This window comes from Pelobates fuscus, chromosome 2 (assembly GCF_036172605.1).
Source record: "Pelobates fuscus isolate aPelFus1 chromosome 2, aPelFus1.pri, whole genome shotgun sequence".
Classification (NCBI taxonomy): domain Eukaryota; kingdom Metazoa; phylum Chordata; class Amphibia; order Anura; family Pelobatidae; genus Pelobates; species Pelobates fuscus.
The window spans coordinates 370,705,404-370,728,731 of NC_086318.1; the positions used below are offsets into that span (position 1 = coordinate 370,705,404).

Genomic DNA, 23,328 nt, shown 5'->3' on the forward strand with positions numbered 1-23,328 from the left:
GTGTGACATACTGAAATACTTTCATGAAACTAACACGGATTTGGGCCAACAAACCATTTCCTAATAAAAGAGATATATAGCTATTTAATTTTTGTTTTCCAAACGGAAATTAAATTAATATGTAAGGAAATAGGCACATGCAATATACAAATATAAAGTAACTTGAATTTCCATATAGCCACCCTTAACCTCTAATTGCAGTGTAAATACTAGATGATGTAGGTAGACCTGGGCAGTTTACTAGACTGGAATGTGTAATTACATGTAACAACTGGACTCATTTTACAATGGGAATCAAAAAGGGAAAATATTGTAATAGACATATTAGTCATGTAAAGCTAATAAATTACTAGTCTAAGTTCCAAACATTAGGCACTAACCAAGATTCAGTGAATTCATGGACACACCAACATTGATATATATATATGTAAACCATATATAGTATTGAAATAAACTTTTACTATGCAAATGAATATTCACTATCATATAGATCTCCTGACCAGAACAAACAAAGTTGTAGAAAAATAATACATTATGTTGGAAAATTGTTACATATAATTTATATCTTTTTCTGGCTTGTTCTTGTGTTTTTCCTTTTCTTTCTCTTTGAGAGAAGGAATGTATGTCATTTTATGACTTGATTGTTGTATGTTATAGTTATACGTACAAATCAATTTAAAAAAAGAATAAAAGAGATCCTGGGAATAAAATCAAAGAAAAAGGTAACTTTTCTGTTGAAAAAAATCAGTATGTTAAGCCACGCCTACTCTGTTATTTATGCAAATGATTAAGTTCACATTTAAGAATATTTTACTCTAGAAATTGCTGTCATGTCATTTCAATTCTATTTTTGTAAACAAATTTGATAGATATTGCAGTAATCATCTACAATGTAAATCAAGGTTTAATAAAACTGATTTTTTGGAAAATGGAATATTAAATTATGATGTCACTTTAACCTTAATGCTTGTCTATTAACCAGGCATATTATTGACATGCAAGGTTCTGTTGTGATTATAGCTCTATTGCTTATTGTTTAACAGCTTTTTCTATAGTAAGAAAAAGTCTTTATTTGTTACAAAAATAGAATAGATATTTTACAATTTTACTTTCCATATAATTTTCTGTACATTGCTTTAATTGCATGGATGTTTTGGTTCAAATAGTTGTCAACTAGATTTGGGCACCTCCGAAATTTTTGTTTCGTATGAATGCATTTGTACGGAAAAAAATTGGTTTTGTCAGAAGAGAAATCTGTCCATTTTTACATTCATTTTCGATGGAAATTCATTCATTCATTATGCGCGATTTAATTGAACCAGATGAATTTAACATAAAAATCAGTTCCCTCAATACCGAATAGCCTTAAATTAACAAAGTCAAACCATTAATTTCAAATTTCGTACATTGATCACAACATGGCATTGAACAATGTTCTATTTCCCTGATTTTACGCCACAAACTCCTGAAATAACTCCCAAACCGCCAAATGCCCAAACGCTATCAATAGCATCAAAATGTATTGGCACTATTAGTAAACTCCCGAACACTCACTATACGCATTCGTATGCATTACTTTTTGCTTAGTCTCTTGGGCTCATGAACCATCATGCTGCACTGACAGGTTGGAATTGGCAACACAATATCATTTTAGAAAGGAGTAGGAAAGTAGCCAATTAAATAGGCCTAAACAAAATTGCTATTCTAAGTATATTTTTATTTCTCACATGTCCTAGTATGATGTAAAATATATGGATACAAAAAGGTTCCCACTAATCTAATTTTTACACGACACAAGGATAGAGCAGATCACAGCACCTAAAGGTCCCACAAAGTAGGTGGATCCTCCAAGGAGTAACCTATACCCAAACAAAAATTGGTCATAATATTGAAGTTAGGCATTACCCCAACTTGTTATTTTCCTTACTCATTAGTTTAAGGCATACATGACAAAGCCACATGCGCTGCATGGTTTCTGGGGTACCTCTTAGTGAAATTGGTGTGACATACTGAAATACTTTCATGAAACTAACACGGATTTGGGCCAACAAACCATTTCCTAATAAAAGAGATATATAGCTATTTAATTTTTGTTTTCCAAACGGAAATTAAATTAATATGTAAGGAAATAGGCACATGCAATATACAAATATAAAGTAACTTGAATTTCCATATAGCCACCCTTAACCTCTAATTGCAGTGTAAATACTAGATGATGTAGGTAGACCTGGGCAGTTTACTAGACTGGAATGTGTAATTACATGTAACAACTGGACTCATTTTACAATGGGAATCAAAAAGGGAAAATATTGTAATAGACATATTAGTCATGTAAAGCTAATAAATTACTAGTCTAAGTTCCAAACATTAGGCACTAACCAAGATTCAGTGAATTCATGGACATACCAACATTGATATATATATGTAAACCATATATAGTATTGAAATAAACTTTTACTATGCAAATGAATATTCACTATCATATAGATCTCCTGACCAGAACAAACAAAGTTGTAGAAAAATAATACATTATGTTGGAAAATTGTTACATATAATTTATATCTTTTTCTGGCTTGTTCTTGTGTTTTTCCTTTTCTTTCTCTTTGAGAGAAGGAATGTATGTCATTTTATGACTTGATTGTTGTATGTTAAAGTTATACGTACAAATCAATTTAAAAAAAGAATAAAAGAGATCCTGGGAATAAAATCAAAGAAAAAGGTAACTTTTCTGTTGAAAAAAATCAGTATGTTAAGCCACGCCTACTCTGTTATTTATGCAAATGATTAAGTTCACATTTAAGAATATTTTACTCTAGAAATTGCTGTCATGTCATTTCAATTCTATTTTTGTAAACAAATTTGATAGATATTGCAGTAATCATCTACAATGTAAATCAAGGTTTAATAAAACTGATTTTTTGGAAAATGGAATATTAAATTATGATGTCACTTTAACCTTAATGCTTGTCTATTAACCAGGCATATTATTGACATGCAAGGTTCTGTTGTGATTATAGCTCTATTGCTTATTGTTTAACAGCTTTTTCTATAGTAAGAAAAAGCCTTTATTTGTTCCAAAAATAGAATAGATATTTTAAAATTTTACTTTCCATATCATTTTCTGTACATTGCTTTAATTGCTTGGATGTTTCGGTTCAAATAGTTGTCAACTAGATTTGGGCACCTCCGAAATTTTTGTTTCGTATGAATGCATTTGTACGGAAAAAAATTGGTTTTGTCAGAAGAGAAATCTGTCCATTTTTCCATTCATTTTCGATGGAAATTCATTCATTCATTAGGCGCGATTTAATTGAACCAGATGAATTTAACATAAAAATCAGTTCCCTCAATACCGAATAGCCTTAAATTAACAAAGTCAAACCATTAATTTCAAATTTCGTACATTGATCACAACATGGCATTGAACAATGTTCTATTTCCCTGATTTTACGCCACAAACTCCTGAAATAACTCCCAAACCGCCAAATGCCCAAACGCTATCAATCGCATGAAAATGTATTGGCACTATTAGTAAACTCCCGAACACTCACTATACGCATTCGTATGCATTACTTTTTGCTTAGTCTCTTGGGCTCATGAACCATCATGCTGCACTGACAGGTTGGAATTGGCAACACAATATCATTTTAGAAAGGAGTAGGAAAGTAGCCAATTAAATAGGCCTATACAAAATTGCTATTCTAAGTATATTTTTATTTCTCACATGTCCTAGTATGATGTAAAATATATGGATACAAAAAGGTTCCCACTAATCTAATTTTTACACGACACAAGGATAGAGCAGATCACAGCACCTAAAGGTCCCACAAAGTAGGTGGATCCTCCAAGGAGTAACCTATACCCAAACAAAAATTGGTCATAATATTGAAGTTAGGCATTACCCCAACTTGTTATTTTCCTTACTCATTAGTTTAAGGCATACATGACAAAGCCACATGCGCTGCATGGTTTCTGGGGTACCTCTTAGTGAAATTGGTGTGACATACTGAAATACTTTCATGAAACTAACACGGATTTGGGCCAACAAACCATTTCCTAATAAAAGAGATATATAGCTATTTAATTTTTGTTTTCCAAACGGAAATTAAATTAATATGTAAGGAAATAGGCACATGCAATATACAAATATAAAGTAACTTGAATTTCCATATAGCCACCCTTAACCTCTAATTGCAGTGTAAATACTAGATGATGTAGGTAGACCTGGGCAGTTTACTAGACTGGAATGTGTAATTACATGTAACAACTGGACTCATTTTACAATGGGAATCAAAAAGGGAAAATATTGTAATAGACATATTAGTCATGTAAAGCTAATAAATTACTAGTCTAAGTTCCAAACATTAGGCACTAACCAAGATTCAGTGAATTCATGGACACACCAACATTGATATATATATATGTAAACCATATATAGTATTGAAATAAACTTTTACTATGCAAATGAATATTCACTATCATATAGATCTCCTGACCAGAATAAACAAAGTTGTAGAAAAATAATACATTATGTTGGAAAATTGTTACATATAATTTATATCTTTTTCTGGCTTGTTCTTGTGTTTTTCCTTTTCTTTCTCTTTGAGAGAAGGAATGTATGTCATTTTATGACTTGATTGTTGTATGTTATAGTTATACGTACAAATCAATTTAAAAAAAGAATAAAAGAGATCCTGGGAATAAAATCAAAGAAAAAGGTAACTTTTCTGTTGAAAAAAATCAGTATGTTAAGCCACGCCTACTCTGTTATATATGCAAATGATTAAGTTCACATTTAAGAATATTTTACTCTAGAAATTGCTGTCATGTCATTTCAATTCTATTTTTGTAAACAAATTTGATAGATATTGCAGTAATCATCTACAATGTAAATCAAGGTTTAATAAAACTGATTTTTTGGAAAATGGAATATTAAATTATGATGTCACTTTAACCTTAATGCTTGTCTATTAACCAGGCATATTATTGACATGCAAGGTTCTGTTGTGATTATAGCTCTATTGCTTATTGTTTAACAGCTTTTTCTATAGTAAGAAAAAGCCTTTATTTGTTACAAAAATAGAATAGATATTTTACAATTTTACTTTCCATATAATTTTCTGTACATTGCTTTAATTGCATGGATGTTTTGGTTCAAATAGTTGTCAACTAGATTTGGGCATCTCCGAAATTTTTGTTTCGTATGAATGCATTTGTACGGAAAAAAATTGGTTTTGTCAGAAGAGAAATCTGTCCATTTTTACATTCATTTTCGATGGAAATTCATTCATTCATTATGCGCGATTTAATTGAACCAGATGAATTTAACATAAAAATCAGTTCCCTCAATACCGAATAGCCTTAAATTAACAAAGTCAAACCATTAATTTCAAATTTCGTACATTGATCACAACATGGCATTGAACAATGTTCTATTTCCCTGATTTTACGCCACAAACTCCTGAAATAACTCCCAAACCGCCAAATGCCCAAACGCTATCAATAGCATCAAAATGTATTGGCACTATTAGTAAACTCCCGAACACTCACTATACGCATTCGTATGCATTACTTTTTGCTTAGTCTCTTGGGCTCATGAACCATCATGCTGCACTGACAGGTTGGAATTGGCAACACAATATCATTTTAGAAAGGAGTAGGAAAGTAGCCAATTAAATAGGCCTATACAAAATTGCTATTCTAAGTATATTTTTATTTCTCACATGTCCTAGTATGATGTAAAATATATGGATACAAAAAGGTTCCCACTAATCTAATTTTTACACGACACAAGGATAGAGCAGATCACAGCACCTAAAGGTCCCACAAAGTAGGTGGATCCTCCAAGGAGTAACCTATACCCAAACAAAAATTGGTCATAATATTGAAGTTAGGCATTACCCCAACTTGTTATTTTCCTTACTCATTAGTTTAAGGCATACATGACAAAGCCACATGCGCTGCATGGTTTCTGGGGTACCTCTTAGTGAAATTGGTGTGACATACTGAAATACTTTCATGAAACTAACACGGATTTGGGCCAACAAACCATTTCCTAATAAAAGAGATATATAGCTATTTAATTTTTGTTTTCCAAACGGAAATTAAATTAATATGTAAGGAAATAGGCACATGCAATATACAAATATAAAGTAACTTGAATTTCCATATAGCCACCTTTAACCTCTAATTGCAGTGTAAATACTAGATGATGTAGGTAGACCTGGGCAGTTTACTAGACTGGAATGTGTAATTACATGTAACAACTGGACTCATTTTACAATGGGAATCAAAAAGGGAAAATATTGTAATAGACATATTAGTCATGTAAAGCTAATAAATTACTAGTCTAAGTTCCAAACATTAGGCACTAACCAAGATTCAGTGAATTCATGGACACACCAACATTGATATATATATATGTAAACCATATATAGTATTGAAATAAACTTTTACTATGCAAATGAATATTCACTATCATATAGATCTCCTGACCAGAATAAACAAAGTTGTAGAAAAATAATACATTATGTTGGAAAATTGTTACATATAATTTATATCTTTTTCTGGCTTGTTCTTGTGTTTTTCCTTTTCTTTCTCTTTGAGAGAAGGAATGTATGTCATTTTATGACTTGATTGTTGTATGTTATAGTTATACGTACAAATCAATTTAAAAAAAGAATAAAAGAGATCCTGGGAATAAAATCAAAGAAAAAGGTAACTTTTCTGTTGAAAAAAATCAGTATGTTAAGCCACGCCTACTCTGTTATATATGCAAATGATTAAGTTCACATTTAAGAATATTTTACTCTAGAAATTGCTGTCATGTCATTTCAATTCTATTTTTGTAAACAAATTTGATAGATATTGCAGTAATCATCTACAATGTAAATCAAGGTTTAATAAAACTGATTTTTTGGAAAATGGAATATTAAATTATGATGTCACTTTAACCTTAATGCTTGTCTATTAACCAGGCATATTATTGACATGCAAGGTTCTGTTGTGATTATAGCTCTATTGCTTATTGTTTAACAGCTTTTTCTATAGTAAGAAAAAGCCTTTATTTGTTACAAAAATAGAATAGATATTTTACAATTTTACTTTCCATATAATTTTCTGTACATTGCTTTAATTGCATGGATGTTTTGGTTCAAATAGTTGTCAACTAGATTTGGGCATCTCCGAAATTTTTGTTTCGTATGAATGCATTTGTACGGAAAAAAATTGGTTTTGTCAGAAGAGAAATCTGTCCATTTTTACATTCATTTTCGATGGAAATTCATTCATTCATTATGCGCGATTTAATTGAACCAGATGAATTTAACATAAAAATCAGTTCCCTCAATACCGAATAGCCTTAAATTAACAAAGTCAAACCATTAATTTCAAATTTCGTACATTGATCACAACATGGCATTGAACAATGTTCTATTTCCCTGATTTTACGCCACAAACTCCTGAAATAACTCCCAAACCGCCAAATGCCCAAACGCTATCAATAGCATCAAAATGTATTGGCACTATTAGTAAACTCCCGAACACTCACTATACGCATTCGTATGCATTACTTTTTGCTTAGTCTCTTGGGCTCATGAACCATCATGCTGCACTGACAGGTTGGAATTGGCAACACAATATCATTTTAGAAAGGAGTAGGAAAGTAGCCAATTAAATAGGCCTATACAAAATTGCTATTCTAAGTATATTTTTATTTCTCACATGTCCTAGTATGATGTAAAATATATGGATACAAAAAGGTTCCCACTAATCTAATTTTTACACGACACAAGGATAGAGCAGATCACAGCACCTAAAGGTCCCACAAAGTAGGTGGATCCTCCAAGGAGTAACCTATACCCAAACAAAAATTGGTCATAATATTGAAGTTAGGCATTACCCCAACTTGTTATTTTCCTTACTCATTAGTTTAAGGCATACATGACAAAGCCACATGCGCTGCATGGTTTCTGGGGTACCTCTTAGTGAAATTGGTGTGACATACTGAAATACTTTCATGAAACTAACACGGATTTGGGCCAACAAACCATTTCCTAATAAAAGAGATATATAGCTATTTAATTCTTGTTTTCCAAACGGAAATTAAATTAATATGTAAGGAAATAGGCACATGCAATATACAAATATAAAGTAACTTGAATTTCCATATAGCCACCCTTAACCTCTAATTGCAGTGTAAATACTAGATGATGTAGGTAGACCTGGGCAGTTTACTAGACTGGAATGTGTAATTACATGTAACAACTGGACTCATTTTACAATGGGAATCAAAAAGGGAAAATATTGTAATAGACATATTAGTCATGTAAAGCTAATAAATTACTAGTCTAAGTTCCAAACATTAGGCACTAACCAAGATTCAGTGAATTCATGGACATACCAACATTGATATATATATGTAAACCATATATAGTATTGAAATAAACTTTTACTATGCAAATGAATATTCACTATCATATAGATCTCCTGACCAGAACAAACAAAGTTGTAGAAAAATAATACATTATGTTGGAAAATTGTTACATATAATTTATATCTTTTTCTGGCTTGTTCTTGTGTTTTTCCTTTTCTTTCTCTTTGAGAGAAGGAATGTATGTCATTTTATGACTTGATTGTTGTATGTTAAAGTTATACGTACAAATCAATTTAAAAAAAGAATAAAAGAGATCCTGGGAATAAAATCAAAGAAAAAGGTAACTTTTCTGTTGAAAAAAATCAGTATGTTAAGCCACGCCTACTCTGTTATTTATGCAAATGATTAAGTTCACATTTAAGAATATTTTACTCTAGAAATTGCTGTCATGTCATTTCAATTCTATTTTTGTAAACAAATTTGATAGATATTGCAGTAATCATCTACAATGTAAATCAAGGTTTAATAAAACTGATTTTTTGGAAAATGGAATATTAAATTATGATGTCACTTTAACCTTAATGCTTGTCTATTAACCAGGCATATAATTGACATGCAAGGTTCTGTTGTGATTATAGCTCTATTGCTTATTGTTTAACAGCTTTTTCTATAGTAAGAAAAAGCCTTTATTTGTTCCAAAAATAGAATAGATATTTTACAATTTTACTTTCCATATCATTTTCTGTACATTGCTTTAATTGCATGGATGTTTCGGTTCAAATAGTTGTCAACTAGATTTGGGCACCTCCGAAATTTTTGTTTCGTATGAATGCATTTGTATGGAAAAAAATTGGTTTTGTCAGAAGAGAAATCTGTCCATTTTTACATTCATTTTCGATGGAAATTCATTCATTCATTAGGCGCGATTTAATTGAACCAGATGAATATAACATAAAAATCAGTTCCCTCAATACCGAATAGCCTTAAATTAACAAAGTCAAACCATTAATTTCAAATTTCGTACATTGATCACAACATGGCATTGAACAATGTTCTATTTCCCTGATTTTACGCCACAAACTCCTGAAATAACTCCCAAACCGCCAAATGCCCAAACGCTATCAATAGCATCAAAATGTATTGGCACTATTAGTAAACTCCCGAACACTCACTATACGCATTCGTATGCATTACTTTTTGCTTAGTCTCTTGGGCTCATGAACCATCATGCTGCACTGACAGGTTGGAATTGGCAACACAATATCATTTTAGAAAGGAGTAGGAAAGTAGCCAATTAAATAGGCCTATACAAAATTGCTATTCTAAGTATATTTTTATTTCTCACATGTCCTAGTATGATGTAAAATATATGGATACAAAAAGGTTCCCACTAATCTAATTTTTACACGACACAAGGATAGAGCAGATCACAGCACCTAAAGGTCCCACAAAGTAGGTGGATCCTCCAAGGAGTAACCTATACCCAAACAAAAATTGGTCATAATATTGAAGTTAGGCATTACCCCAACTTGTTATTTTCCTTACTCATTAGTTTAAGGCATACATGACAAAGCCACATGCGCTGCATGGTTTCTGGGGTACCTCTTAGTGAAATTGGTGTGACATACTGAAATACTTTCATGAAACTAACACGGATTTGGGCCAACAAACCATTTCCTAATAAAAGAGATATATAGCTATTTAATTTTTGTTTTTCAAACGGAAATTAAATTAATATGTAAGGAAATAGGCACATGCAATATACAAATATAAAGTAACTTGAATTTCCATATAGCCACCCTTAACCTCTAATTGCAGTGTAAATACTAGATGATGTAGGTAGACCTGGGCAGTTTACTAGACTGGAATGTGTAATTACATGTAACAACTGGACTCATTTTACAATGGGAATCAAAAAGGGAAAATATTGTAATAGACATATTAGTCATGTAAAGCTAATAAATTACTAGTCTAAGTTCCAAACATTAGGCACTAACCAAGATTCAGTGAATTCATGGACATACCAACATTGATATATATATGTAAACCATATATAGTATTGAAATAAACTTTTACTATGCAAATGAATATTCACTATCATATAGATCTCCTGACCAGAACAAACAAAGTTGTAGAAAAATAATACATTATGTTGGAAAATTGTTACATATAATTTATATCTTTTTCTGGCTTGTTCTTGTGTTTTTCCTTTTCTTTCTCTTTGAGAGAAGGAATGTATGTCATTTTATGACTTGATTGTTGTATGTTAAAGTTATACGTACAAATCAATTTAAAAAAAGAATAAAAGAGATCCTGGGAATAAAATCAAAGAAAAAGGTAACTTTTCTGTTGAAAAAAATCAGTATGTTAAGCCACGCCTACTCTGTTATTTATGCAAATGATTAAGTTCACATTTAAGAATATTTTACTCTAGAAATTGCTGTCATGTCATTTCAATTCTATTTTTGTAAACAAATTTGATAGATATTGCAGTAATCATCTACAATGTAAATCAAGGTTTAATAAAACTGATTTTTTGGAAAATGGAATATTAAATTATGATGTCACTTTAACCTTAATGCTTGTCTATTAACCAGGCATATTATTGACATGCAAGGTTCTGTTGTGATTATAGCTCTATTGCTTATTGTTTAACAGCTTTTTCTATAGTAAGAAAAAGCCTTTATTTGTTCCAAAAATAGAATAGATATTTTACAATTTTACTTTCCATATCATTTTCTGTACATTGCTTTAATTGCATGGATGTTTCGGTTCAAATAGTTGTCAACTAGATTTGGGCACCTCCGAAATTTTTGTTTCGTATGAATGCATTTGTACGGAAAAAAATTGGTTTTGTCAGAAGAGAAATCTGTCCATTTTTACATTCATTTTCGATGGAAATTCATTCATTCATTATGCGCGATTTAATTGAACCAGATGAATTTAACATAAAAATCAGTTCCCTCAATACCGAATAGCCTTAAATTAACAAAGTCAAACCATTAATTTCAAATTTCGTACATTGATCACAACATGGCATTGAACAATGTTCTATTTCCCTGATTTTACGCCACAAACTCCTGAAATAACTCCCAAACCGCCAAATGCCCAAACGCTATCAATAGCATCAAAATGTATTGGCACTATTAGTAAACTCCCGAACACTCACTATACGCATTCGTATGCATTACTTTTTGCTTAGTCTCTTGGGCTCATGAACCATCATGCTGCACTGACAGGTTGGAATTGGCAACACAATATCATTTTAGAAAGGAGTAGGAAAGTAGCCAATTAAATAGGCCTATACAAAATTGCTATTCTAAGTATATTTTTATTTCTCACATGTCCTAGTATGATGTAAAATATATGGATACAAAAAGGTTCCCACTAATCTAATTTTTACACGACACAAGGATAGAGCAGATCACAGCACCTAAAGGTCCCACAAAGTAGGTGGATCCTCCAAAGAGTAACCTATACCCAAACAAAAATTGGTCATAATATTGAAGTTAGGCATTACCCCCAACTTGTTATTTTCCTTACTCATTAGTTTAAGGCATACATGACAAAGCCACATGCGCTGCATGGTTTCTGGGGTACCTCTTAGTGAAATTGGTGTGACATACTGAAATACTTTCATGAAACTAACACGGATTTGGGCCAACAAACCATTTCCTAATAAAAGAGATATATAGCTATTTAATTTTTGTTTTCCAAACGGAAATTAAATTAATATGTAAGGAAATAGGCACATGCAATATACAAATATAAAGTAACTTGAATTTCCATATAGCCACCCTTAACCTCTAATTGCAGTGTAAATACTAGATGATGTAGGTAGACCTGGGCAGTTTACTAGACTGGAATGTGTAATTACATGTAACAACTGGACTCATTTTACAATGGGAATCAAAAAGGGAAAATATTGTAATAGACATATTAGTCATGTAAAGCTAATAAATTACTAGTCTAAGTTCCAAACATTAGGCACTAACCAAGATTCAGTGAATTCATGGACATACCAACATTGATATATATATGTAAACCATATATAGTATTGAAATAAACTTTTACTATGCAAATGAATATTCACTATCATATAGATCTCCTGACCAGAACAAACAAAGTTGTAGAAAAATAATACATTATGTTGGAAAATTGTTACATATAATTTATATCTTTTTCTGGCTTGTTCTTGTGTTTTTCCTTTTCTTTCTCTTTGAGAGAAGGAATGTATGTCATTTTATGACTTGATTGTTGTATGTTAAAGTTATACGTACAAATCAATTTAAAAAAAGAATAAAAGAGATCCTGGGAATAAAATCAAAGAAAAAGGTAACTTTTCTGTTGAAAAAAATCAGTATGTTAAGCCACGCCTACTCTGTTATTTATGCAAATGATTAAGTTCACATTTAAGAATATTTTACTCTAGAAATTGCTGTCATGTCATTTCAATTCTATTTTTGTAAACAAATTTGATAGATATTGCAGTAATCATCTACAATGTAAATCAAGGTTTAATAAAACTGATTTTTTGGAAAATGGAATATTAAATTATGATGTCACTTTAACCTTAATGCTTGTCTATTAACCAGGCATATAATTGACATGCAAGGTTCTGTTGTGATTATAGCTCTATTGCTTATTGTTTAACAGCTTTTTCTATAGTAAGAAAAAGCCTTTATTTGTTCCAAAAATAGAATAGATATTTTACAATTTTACTTTCCATATCATTTTCTGTACATTGCTTTAATTGCATGGATGTTTCGGTTCAAATAGTTGTCAACTAGATTTGGGCACCTCCGAAATTTTTGTTTCGTATGAATGCATTTGTACGGAAAAAAATTGGTTTTGTCAGAAGAGAAATCTGTCCATTTTTACATTCATTTTCGATGGAAATTCATTCATTCATTATGCGCGATTTAATTGAACCAGATGAATTTAACATAAAAATCAGTTCCCTCAATACCGAATAGCCTTAAATTAACAAAGTCAAACCATTAATTTCAAATTTCGTACATTGATCACAACATGGCATTGAACAATGTTCTATTTCCCTGATTTTACGCCACAAACTCCTGAAATAACTCCCAAACCGCCAAATGCCCAAACGCTATCAATAGCATCAAAATGTATTGGCACTATTAGTAAACTCCCGAACACTCACTATACGCATTCGTATGCATTACTTTTTGCTTAGTCTCTTGGGCTCATGAACCATCATGCTGCACTGACAGGTTGGAATTGGCAACACAATATCATTTTAGAAAGGAGTAGGAAAGTAGCCAATTAAATAGGCCTATACAAAATTGCTATTCTAAGTATATTTTTATTTCTCACATGTCCTAGTATGATGTAAAATATATGGATACAAAAAGGTTCCCACTAATCTAATTTTTACACGACACAAGGATAGAGCAGATCACAGCACCTAAAGGTCCCACAAAGTAGGTGGATCCTCCAAAGAGTAACCTATACCCAAACAAAAATTGGTCATAATATTGAAGTTAGGCATTACCCCCAACTTGTTATTTTCCTTACTCATTAGTTTAAGGCATACATGACAAAGCCACATGCGCTGCATGGTTTCTGGGGTACCTCTTAGTGAAATTGGTGTGACATACTGAAATACTTTCATGAAACTAACACGGATTTGGGCCAACAAACCATTTCCTAATAAAAGAGATATATAGCTATTTAATTTTTGTTTTCCAAACGGAAATTAAATTAATATGTAAGGAAATAGGCACATGCAATATACAAATATAAAGTAACTTGAATTTCCATATAGCCACCCTTAACCTCTAATTGCAGTGTAAATACTAGATGATGTAGGTAGACCTGGGCAGTTTACTAGACTGGAATGTGTAATTACATGTAACAACTGGACTCATTTTACAATGGGAATCAAAAAGGGAAAATATTGTAATAGACATATTAGTCATGTAAAGCTAATAAATTACTAGTCTAAGTTCCAAACATTAGGCACTAACCAAGATTCAGTGAATTCATGGACATACCAACATTGATATATATATGTAAACCATATATAGTATTGAAATAAACTTTTACTATGCAAATGAATATTCACTATCATATAGATCTCCTGACCAGAACAAACAAAGTTGTAGAAAAATAATACATTATGTTGGAAAATTGTTACATATAATTTATATCTTTTTCTGGCTTGTTCTTGTGTTTTTCCTTTTCTTTCTCTTTGAGAGAAGGAATGTATGTCATTTTATGACTTGATTGTTGTATGTTAAAGTTATACGTACAAATCAATTTAAAAAAAGAATAAAAGAGATCCTGGGAATAAAATCAAAGAAAAAGGTAACTTTTCTGTTGAAAAAAATCAGTATGTTAAGCCACGCCTACTCTGTTATTTATGCAAATGATTAAGTTCACATTTAACCCCTTAAGGACACATGACGTGTGTGACATGTCATGATTCCCTTTTATTCCAGAAGTTTGGTCCTTAAGGGGTTAAGAATATTTTACTCTAGAAATTGCTGTCATGTCATTTCAATTCTATTTTTGTAAACAAATTTGATAGATATTGCAGTAATCATCTACAATGTAAATCAAGGTTTAATAAAACTGATTTTTTGGAAAATGGAATATTAAATTATGATGTCACTTTAACCTTAATGCTTGTCTATTAACCAGGCATATAATTGACATGCAAGGTTCTGTTGTGATTATAGCTCTATTGCTTATTGTTTAACAGCTTTTTCTATAGTAAGAAAAAGCCTTTATTTGTTCCAAAAATAGAATAGATATTTTACAATTTTACTTTCCATATCATTTTCTGTACATTGCTTTAATTGCATGGATGTTTCGGTTCAAATAGTTGTCAACTAGATTTGGGCACCTCCGAAATTTTTGTTTCGTATGAATGCATTTGTATGGAAAAAAATTGGTTTTGTCAGAAGAGAAATCTGTCCATTTTTACATTCATTTTCGATGGAAATTCATTCATTCATTAGGCGCGATTTAATTGAACCAGATGAATATAACATAAAAATCAGTTCCCTCAATACCGAATAGCCTTAAATTAACAAAGTCAAACCATTAATTTCAAATTTCGTACATTGATCACAACATGGCATTGAACAATGTTCTATTTCCCTGATTTTACGCCACAAACTCCTGAAATAACTCCCAAACCGCCAAATGCCCAAACGCTATCAATAGCATCAAAATGTATTGGCACTATTAGTAAACTCCCGAACACTCACTATACGCATTCGTATGCATTACTTTTTGCTTAGTCTCTTGGGCTCATGAACCATCATGCTGCACTGACAGGTTGGAATTGGCAACACAATATCATTTTAGAAAGGAGTAGGAAAGTAGCCAATTAAATAGGCCTATACAAAATTGCTATTCTAAGTATATTTTTATTTCTCACATGTCCTAGTATGATGTAAAATATATGGATACAAAAAGGTTCCCACTAATCTAATTTTTACACGACACAAGGATAGAGCAGATCACAGCACCTAAAGGTCCCACAAAGTAGGTGGATCCTCCAAGGAGTAACCTATACCCAAACAAAAATTGGTCATAATATTGAAGTTAGGCATTACCCCAACTTGTTATTTTCCTTACTCATTAGTTTAAGGCATACATGACAAAGCCACATGCGCTGCATGGTTTCTGGGGTACCTCTTAGTGAAATTGGTGTGACATACTGAAATACTTTCATGAAACTAACACGGATTTGGGCCAACAAACCATTTCCTAATAAAAGAGATATATAGCTATTTAATTTTTGTTTTTCAAACGGAAATTAAATTAATATGTAAGGAAATAGGCACATGCAATATACAAATATAAAGTAACTTGAATTTCCATATAGCCACCCTTAACCTCTAATTGCAGTGTAAATACTAGATGATGTAGGTAGACCTGGGCAGTTTACTAGACTGGAATGTGTAATTACATGTAACAACTGGACTCATTTTACAATGGGAATCAAAAAGGGAAAATATTGTAATAGACATATTAGTCATGTAAAGCTAATAAATTACTAGTCTAAGTTCCAAACATTAGGCACTAACCAAGATTCAGTGAATTCATGGACATACCAACATTGATATATATATGTAAACCATATATAGTATTGAAATAAACTTTTACTATGCAAATGAATATTCACTATCATATAGATCTCCTGACCAGAACAAACAAAGTTGTAGAAAAATAATACATTATGTTGGAAAATTGTTACATATAATTTATATCTTTTTCTGGCTTGTTCTTGTGTTTTTCCTTTTCTTTCTCTTTGAGAGAAGGAATGTATGTCATTTTATGACTTGATTGTTGTATGTTAAAGTTATACGTACAAATCAATTTAAAAAAAGAATAAAAGAGATCCTGGGAATAAAATCAAAGAAAAAGGTAACTTTTCTGTTGAAAAAAATCAGTATGTTAAGCCACGCCTACTCTGTTATTTATGCAAATGATTAAGTTCACATTTAAGAATATTTTACTCTAGAAATTGCTGTCATGTCATTTCAATTCTATTTTTGTAAACAAATTTGATAGATATTGCAGTAATCATCTACAATGTAAATCAAGGTTTAATAAAACTGATTTTTTGGAAAATGGAATATTAAATTATGATGTCACTTTAACCTTAATGCTTGTCTATTAACCAGGCATATTATTGACATGCAAGGTTCTGTTGTGATTATAGCTCTATTGCTTATTGTTTAACAGCTTTTTCTATAGTAAGAAAAAGCCTTTATTTGTTCCAAAAATAGAATAGATATTTTACAATTTTACTTTCCATATCATTTTCTGTACATTGCTTTAATTGCATGGATGTTTCGGTTCAAATAGTTGTCAACTAGATTTGGGCACCTCCGAAATTTTTGTTTCGTATGAATGCATTTGTACGGAAAAAAATTGGTTTTGTCAGAAGAGAAATCTGTCCATTTTTACATTCATTTTCGATGGAAATTCATTCATTCATTATGCGCGATTTAATTGAACCAGATGAATTTAACATAAAAATCAGTTCCCTCAATACCGAATAGCCTTAAATTAACAAAGTCAAACCATTAATTTCAAATTTCGTACATTGATCACAACATGGCATTGAACAATGTTCTATTTCCCTGATTTTACGCCACAAACTCCTGAAATAACTCCCAAACCGCCAAATGCCCAAACGCTATCAATAGCATCAAAATGTATTGGCACTATTAGTAAACTCCCGAACACTCACTATACGCATTCGTATGCATTACTTTTTGCTTAGTCTCTTGGGCTCATGAACCATCATGCTGCACTGACAGGTTGGAATTGGCAACACAATATCATTTTAGAAAGGAGTAGGAAAGTAGCCAATTAAATAGGCCTATACAAAATTGCTATTCTAAGTATATTTTTATTTCTCACATGTCCTAGTATGATGTAAAATATATGGATACAAAAAGGTTCCCACTAATCTAATTTTTACACGACACAAGGATAGAGCAGATCACAGCACCTAAAGGTCCCACAAAGTAGGTGGATCCTCCAAAGAGTAACCTATACCCAAACAAAAATTGGTCATAATATTGAAGTTAGGCATTACCCCCAACTTGTTATTTTCCTTACTCATTAGTTTAAGGCATACATGACAAAGCCACATGCGCTGCATGGTTTCTGGGGTACCTCTTAGTGAAATTGGTGTGACATACTGAAATACTTTCATGAAACTAACACGGATTTGGGCCAACAAACCATTTCCTAATAAAAGAGATATATAGCTATTTAATTTTTGTTTTCCAAACGGAAATTAAATTAATATGTAAGGAAATAGGCACATGCAATATACAAATATAAAGTAACTTGAATTTCCATATAGCCACCCTTAACCTCTAATTGCAGTGTAAATACTAGATGATGTAGGTAGACCTGGGCAGTTTACTAGACTGGAATGTGTAATTACATGTAACAACTGGACTCATTTTACAATGGGAATCAAAAAGGGAAAATATTGTAATAGACATATTAGTCATGTAAAGCTAATAAATTACTAGTCTAAGTTCCAAACATTAGGCACTAACCAAGATTCAGTGAATTCATGGACATACCAACATTGATATATATATGTAAACCATATATAGTATTGAAATAAACTTTTACTATGCAAATGAATATTCACTATCATATAGATCTCCTGACCAGAACAAACAAAGTTGTAGAAAAATAATACATTATGTTGGAAAATTGTTACATATAATTTATATCTTTTTCTGGCTTGTTCTTGTGTTTTTCCTTTTCTTTCTCTTTGAGAGAAGGAATGTATGTCATTTTATGACTTGATTGTTGTATGTTAAAGTTATACGTACAAATCAATTTAAAAAAAGAATAAAAGAGATCCTGGGAATAAAATCAAAGAAAAAGGTAACTTTTCTGTTGAAAAAAATCAGTATGTTAAGCCACGCCTACTCTGTTATTTATGCAAATGATTAAGTTCACATTTAAGAATATTTTACTCTAGAAATTGCTGTCATGTCATTTCAATTCTATTTTTGTAAACAAATTTGATAGATATTGCAGTAATCATCTACAATGTAAATCAAGGTTTAATAAAACTGATTTTTTGGAAAATGGAATATTAAATTATGATGTCACTTTAACCTTAATGCTTGTCTATTAACCAGGCATATAATTGACATGCAAGGTTCTGTTGTGATTATAGCTCTATTGCTTATTGTTTAACAGCTTTTTCTATAGTAAGAAAAAGCCTTTATTTGTTCCAAAAATAGAATAGATATTTTACAATTTTACTTTCCATATCATTTTCTGTACATTGCTTTAATTGCATGGATGTTTCGGTTCAAATAGTTGTCAACTAGATTTGGGCACCTCCGAAATTTTTGTTTCGTATGAATGCATTTGTATGGAAAAAAATTGGTTTTGTCAGAAGAGAAATCTGTCCATTTTTACATTCATTTTCGATGGAAATTCATTCATTCATTAGGCGCGATTTAATTGAACCAGATGAATATAACATAAAAATCAGTTCCCTCAATACCGAATAGCCTTAAATTAACAAAGTCAAACCATTAATTTCAAATTTCGTACATTGATCACAACATGGCATTGAACAATGTTCTATTTCCCTGATTTTACGCCACAAACTCCTGAAATAACTCCCAAACCGCCAAATGCCCAAACGCTATCAATAGCATCAAAATGTATTGGCACTATTAGTAAACTCCCGAACACTCACTATACGCATTCGTATGCATTACTTTTTGCTTAGTCTCTTGGGCTCATGAACCATCATGCTGCACTGACAGGTTGGAATTGGCAACACAATATCATTTTAGAAAGGAGTAGGAAAGTAGCCAATTAAATAGGCCTATACAAAATTGCTATTCTAAGTATATTTTTATTTCTCACATGTCCTAGTATGATGTAAAATATATGGATACAAAAAGGTTCCCACTAATCTAATTTTTACACGACACAAGGATAGAGCAGATCACAGCACCTAAAGGTCCCACAAAGTAGGTGGATCCTCCAAGGAGTAACCTATACCCAAACAAAAATTGGTCATAATATTGAAGTTAGGCATTACCCCAACTTGTTATTTTCCTTACTCATTAGTTTAAGGCATACATGACAAAGCCACATGCGCTGCATGGTTTCTGGGGTACCTCTTAGTGAAATTGGTGTGACATACTGAAATACTTTCATGAAACTAACACGGATTTGGGCCAACAAACCATTTCCTAATAAAAGAGATATATAGCTATTTAATTTTTGTTTTTCAAACGGAAATTAAATTAATATGTAAGGAAATAGGCACATGCAATATACAAATATAAAGTAACTTGAATTTCCATATAGCCACCCTTAACCTCTAATTGCAGTGTAAATACTAGATGATGTAGGTAGACCTGGGCAGTTTACTAGACTGGAATGTGTAATTACATGTAACAACTGGACTCATTTTACAATGGGAATCAAAAAGGGAAAATATTGTAATAGACATATTAGTCATGTAAAGCTAATAAATTACTAGTCTAAGTTCCAAACATTAGGCACTAACCAAGATTCAGTGAATTCATGGACATACCAACATTGATATATATATGTAAACCATATATAGTATTGAAATAAACTTTTACTATGCAAATGAATATTCACTATCATATAGATCTCCTGACCAGAACAAACAAAGTTGTAGAAAAATAATACATTATGTTGGAAAATTGTTACATATAATTTATATCTTTTTCTGGCTTGTTCTTGTGTTTTTCCTTTTCTTTCTCTTTGAGAGAAGGAATGTATGTCATTTTATGACTTGATTGTTGTATGTTAAAGTTATACGTACAAATCAATTTAAAAAAAGAATAAAAGAGATCCTGGGAATAAAATCAAAGAAAAAGGTAACTTTTCTGTTGAAAAAAATCAGTATGTTAAGCCACGCCTACTCTGTTATTTATGCAAATGATTAAGTTCACATTTAAGAATATTTTACTCTAGAAATTGCTGTCATGTCATTTCAATTCTATTTTTGTAAACAAATTTGATAGATATTGCAGTAATCATCTACAATGTAAATCAAGGTTTAATAAAACTGATTTTTTGGAAAATGGAATATTAAATTATGATGTCACTTTAACCTTAATGCTTGTCTATTAACCAGGCATATTATTGACATGCAAGGTTCTGTTGTGATTATAGCTCTATTGCTTATTGTTTAACAGCTTTTTCTATAGTAAGAAAAAGCCTTTATTTGTTCCAAAAATAGAATAGATATTTTACAATTTTACTTTCCATATCATTTTCTGTACATTGCTTTAATTGCATGGATGTTTCGGTTCAAATAGTTGTCAACTAGATTTGGGCACCTCCGAAATTTTTGTTTCGTATGAATGCATTTGTACGGAAAAAAATTGGTTTTGTCAGAAGAGAAATCTGTCCATTTTTACATTCATTTTCGATGGAAATTCATTCATTCATTATGCGCGATTTAATTGAACCAGATGAATTTAACATAAAAATCAGTTCCCTCAATACCGAATAGCCTTAAATTAACAAAGTCAAACCATTAATTTCAAATTTCGTACATTGATCACAACATGGCATTGAACAATGTTCTATTTCCCTGATTTTACGCCACAAACTCCTGAAATAACTCCCAAACCGCCAAATGCCCAAACGCTATCAATAGCATCAAAATGTATTGGCACTATTAGTAAACTCCCGAACACTCACTATACGCATTCGTATGCATTACTTTTTGCTTAGTCTCTTGGGCTCATGAACCATCATGCTGCACTGACAGGTTGGAATTGGCAACACAATATCATTTTAGAAAGGAGTAGGAAAGTAGCCAATTAAATAGGCCTATACAAAATTGCTATTCTAAGTATATTTTTATTTCTCACATGTCCTAGTATGATGTAAAATATATGGATACAAAAAGGTTCCCACTAATCTAATTTTTACACGACACAAGGATAGAGCAGATCACAGCACCTAAAGGTCCCACAAAGTAGGTGGATCCTCCAAAGAGTAACCTATACCCAAACAAAAATTGGTCATAATATTGAAGTTAGGCATTACCCCCAACTTGTTATTTTCCTTACTCATTAGTTTAAGGCATACATGACAAAGCCACATGCGCTGCATGGTTTCTGGGGTACCTCTTAGTGAAATTGGTGTGACATACTGAAATACTTTCATGAAACTAACACGGATTTGGGCCAACAAACCATTTCCTAATAAAAGAGATATATAGCTATTTAATTTTTGTTTTCCAAACGGAAATTAAATTAATATGTAAGGAAATAGGCACATGCAATATACAAATATAAAGTAACTTGAATTTCCATATAGCCACCCTTAACCTCTAATTGCAGTGTAAATACTAGATGATGTAGGTAGACCTGGGCAGTTTACTAGACTGGAATGTGTAATTACATGTAACAACTGGACTCATTTTACAATGGGAATCAAAAAGGGAAAATATTGTAATAGACATATTAGTCATGTAAAGCTAATAAATTACTAGTCTAAGTTCCAAACATTAGGCACTAACCAAGATTCAGTGAATTCATGGACATACCAACATTGATATATATATGTAAACCATATATAGTATTGAAATAAACTTTTACTATGCAAATGAATATTCACTATCATATAGATCTCCTGACCAGAACAAACAAAGTTGTAGAAAAATAATACATTATGTTGGAAAATTGTTACATATAATTTATATCTTTTTCTGGCTTGTTCTTGTGTTTTTCCTTTTCTTTCTCTTTGAGAGAAGGAATGTATGTCATTTTATGACTTGATTGTTGTATGTTAAAGTTATACGTACAAATCAATTTAAAAAAAGAATAAAAGAGATCCTGGGAATAAAATCAAAGAAAAAGGTAACTTTTCTGTTGAAAAAAATCAGTATGTTAAGCCACGCCTACTCTGTTATTTATGCAAATGATTAAGTTCACATTTAAGAATATTTTACTCTAGAAATTGCTGTCATGTCATTTCAATTCTATTTTTGTAAACAAATTTGATAGATATTGCAGTAATCATCTACAATGTAAATCAAGGTTTAATAAAACTGATTTTTTGGAAAATGGAATATTAAATTATGATGTCACTTTAACCTTAATGCTTGTCTATTAACCAGGCATATAATTGACATGCAAGGTTCTGTTGTGATTATAGCTCTATTGCTTATTGTTTAACAGCTTTTTCTATAGTAAGAAAAAGCCTTTATTTGTTCCAAAAATAGAATAGATATTTTACAATTTTACTTTCCATATCATTTTCTGTACATTGCTTTAATTGCATGGATGTTTCGGTTCAAATAGTTGTCAACTAGATTTGGGCACCTCCGAAATTTTTGTTTCGTATGAATGCATTTGTACGGAAAAAAATTGGTTTTGTCAGAAGAGAAATCTGTCCATTTTTACATTCATTTT

At 31.3% G+C, this 23,328-nt stretch overlaps 11 non-coding genes across 11 annotated transcripts; all 11 read right to left on the minus strand.

Moving 5' to 3' along the window:
• Positions 1-1,801: 1,801 nt before the first annotated feature.
• On the minus strand, positions 1,802-1,944 carry LOC134591771 (U12 minor spliceosomal RNA). Its single transcript, XR_010088497.1, has one exon. It is a non-coding gene; the product is annotated as a U12 minor spliceosomal RNA (small nuclear RNA).
• A 1,854-nt stretch (positions 1,945-3,798) lies between these two features.
• Positions 3,799-3,941, minus strand: LOC134591772 (U12 minor spliceosomal RNA). The gene has a single exon (XR_010088498.1). It is a non-coding gene; the product is annotated as a U12 minor spliceosomal RNA (small nuclear RNA).
• A 1,856-nt stretch (positions 3,942-5,797) lies between these two features.
• Positions 5,798-5,940, minus strand: LOC134591774 (U12 minor spliceosomal RNA). Its single transcript, XR_010088499.1, has one exon. It is a non-coding gene; the product is annotated as a U12 minor spliceosomal RNA (small nuclear RNA).
• Positions 5,941-7,796: 1,856 nt separating this feature from the next.
• Positions 7,797-7,939, minus strand: LOC134591775 (U12 minor spliceosomal RNA). The gene has a single exon (XR_010088500.1). It is a non-coding gene; the product is annotated as a U12 minor spliceosomal RNA (small nuclear RNA).
• Positions 7,940-9,793: 1,854 nt separating this feature from the next.
• On the minus strand, positions 9,794-9,936 carry LOC134591776 (U12 minor spliceosomal RNA). The gene has a single exon (XR_010088501.1). It is a non-coding gene; the product is annotated as a U12 minor spliceosomal RNA (small nuclear RNA).
• Positions 9,937-11,790: 1,854 nt separating this feature from the next.
• On the minus strand, positions 11,791-11,934 carry LOC134591838 (U12 minor spliceosomal RNA). The gene has a single exon (XR_010088553.1). It is a non-coding gene; the product is annotated as a U12 minor spliceosomal RNA (small nuclear RNA).
• Positions 11,935-13,788: 1,854 nt separating this feature from the next.
• On the minus strand, positions 13,789-13,932 carry LOC134591839 (U12 minor spliceosomal RNA). Its single transcript, XR_010088554.1, has one exon. It is a non-coding gene; the product is annotated as a U12 minor spliceosomal RNA (small nuclear RNA).
• Positions 13,933-15,862: 1,930 nt separating this feature from the next.
• On the minus strand, positions 15,863-16,005 carry LOC134591777 (U12 minor spliceosomal RNA). The gene has a single exon (XR_010088502.1). It is a non-coding gene; the product is annotated as a U12 minor spliceosomal RNA (small nuclear RNA).
• A 1,854-nt stretch (positions 16,006-17,859) lies between these two features.
• LOC134591840 (U12 minor spliceosomal RNA) lies at positions 17,860-18,003 on the minus strand. Its single transcript, XR_010088555.1, has one exon. It is a non-coding gene; the product is annotated as a U12 minor spliceosomal RNA (small nuclear RNA).
• A 1,854-nt stretch (positions 18,004-19,857) lies between these two features.
• On the minus strand, positions 19,858-20,000 carry LOC134591779 (U12 minor spliceosomal RNA). Its single transcript, XR_010088503.1, has one exon. It is a non-coding gene; the product is annotated as a U12 minor spliceosomal RNA (small nuclear RNA).
• Positions 20,001-21,854: 1,854 nt separating this feature from the next.
• Positions 21,855-21,998, minus strand: LOC134591841 (U12 minor spliceosomal RNA). Its single transcript, XR_010088556.1, has one exon. It is a non-coding gene; the product is annotated as a U12 minor spliceosomal RNA (small nuclear RNA).
• Between the last annotated feature and the right edge of the window lie 1,330 nt (positions 21,999-23,328).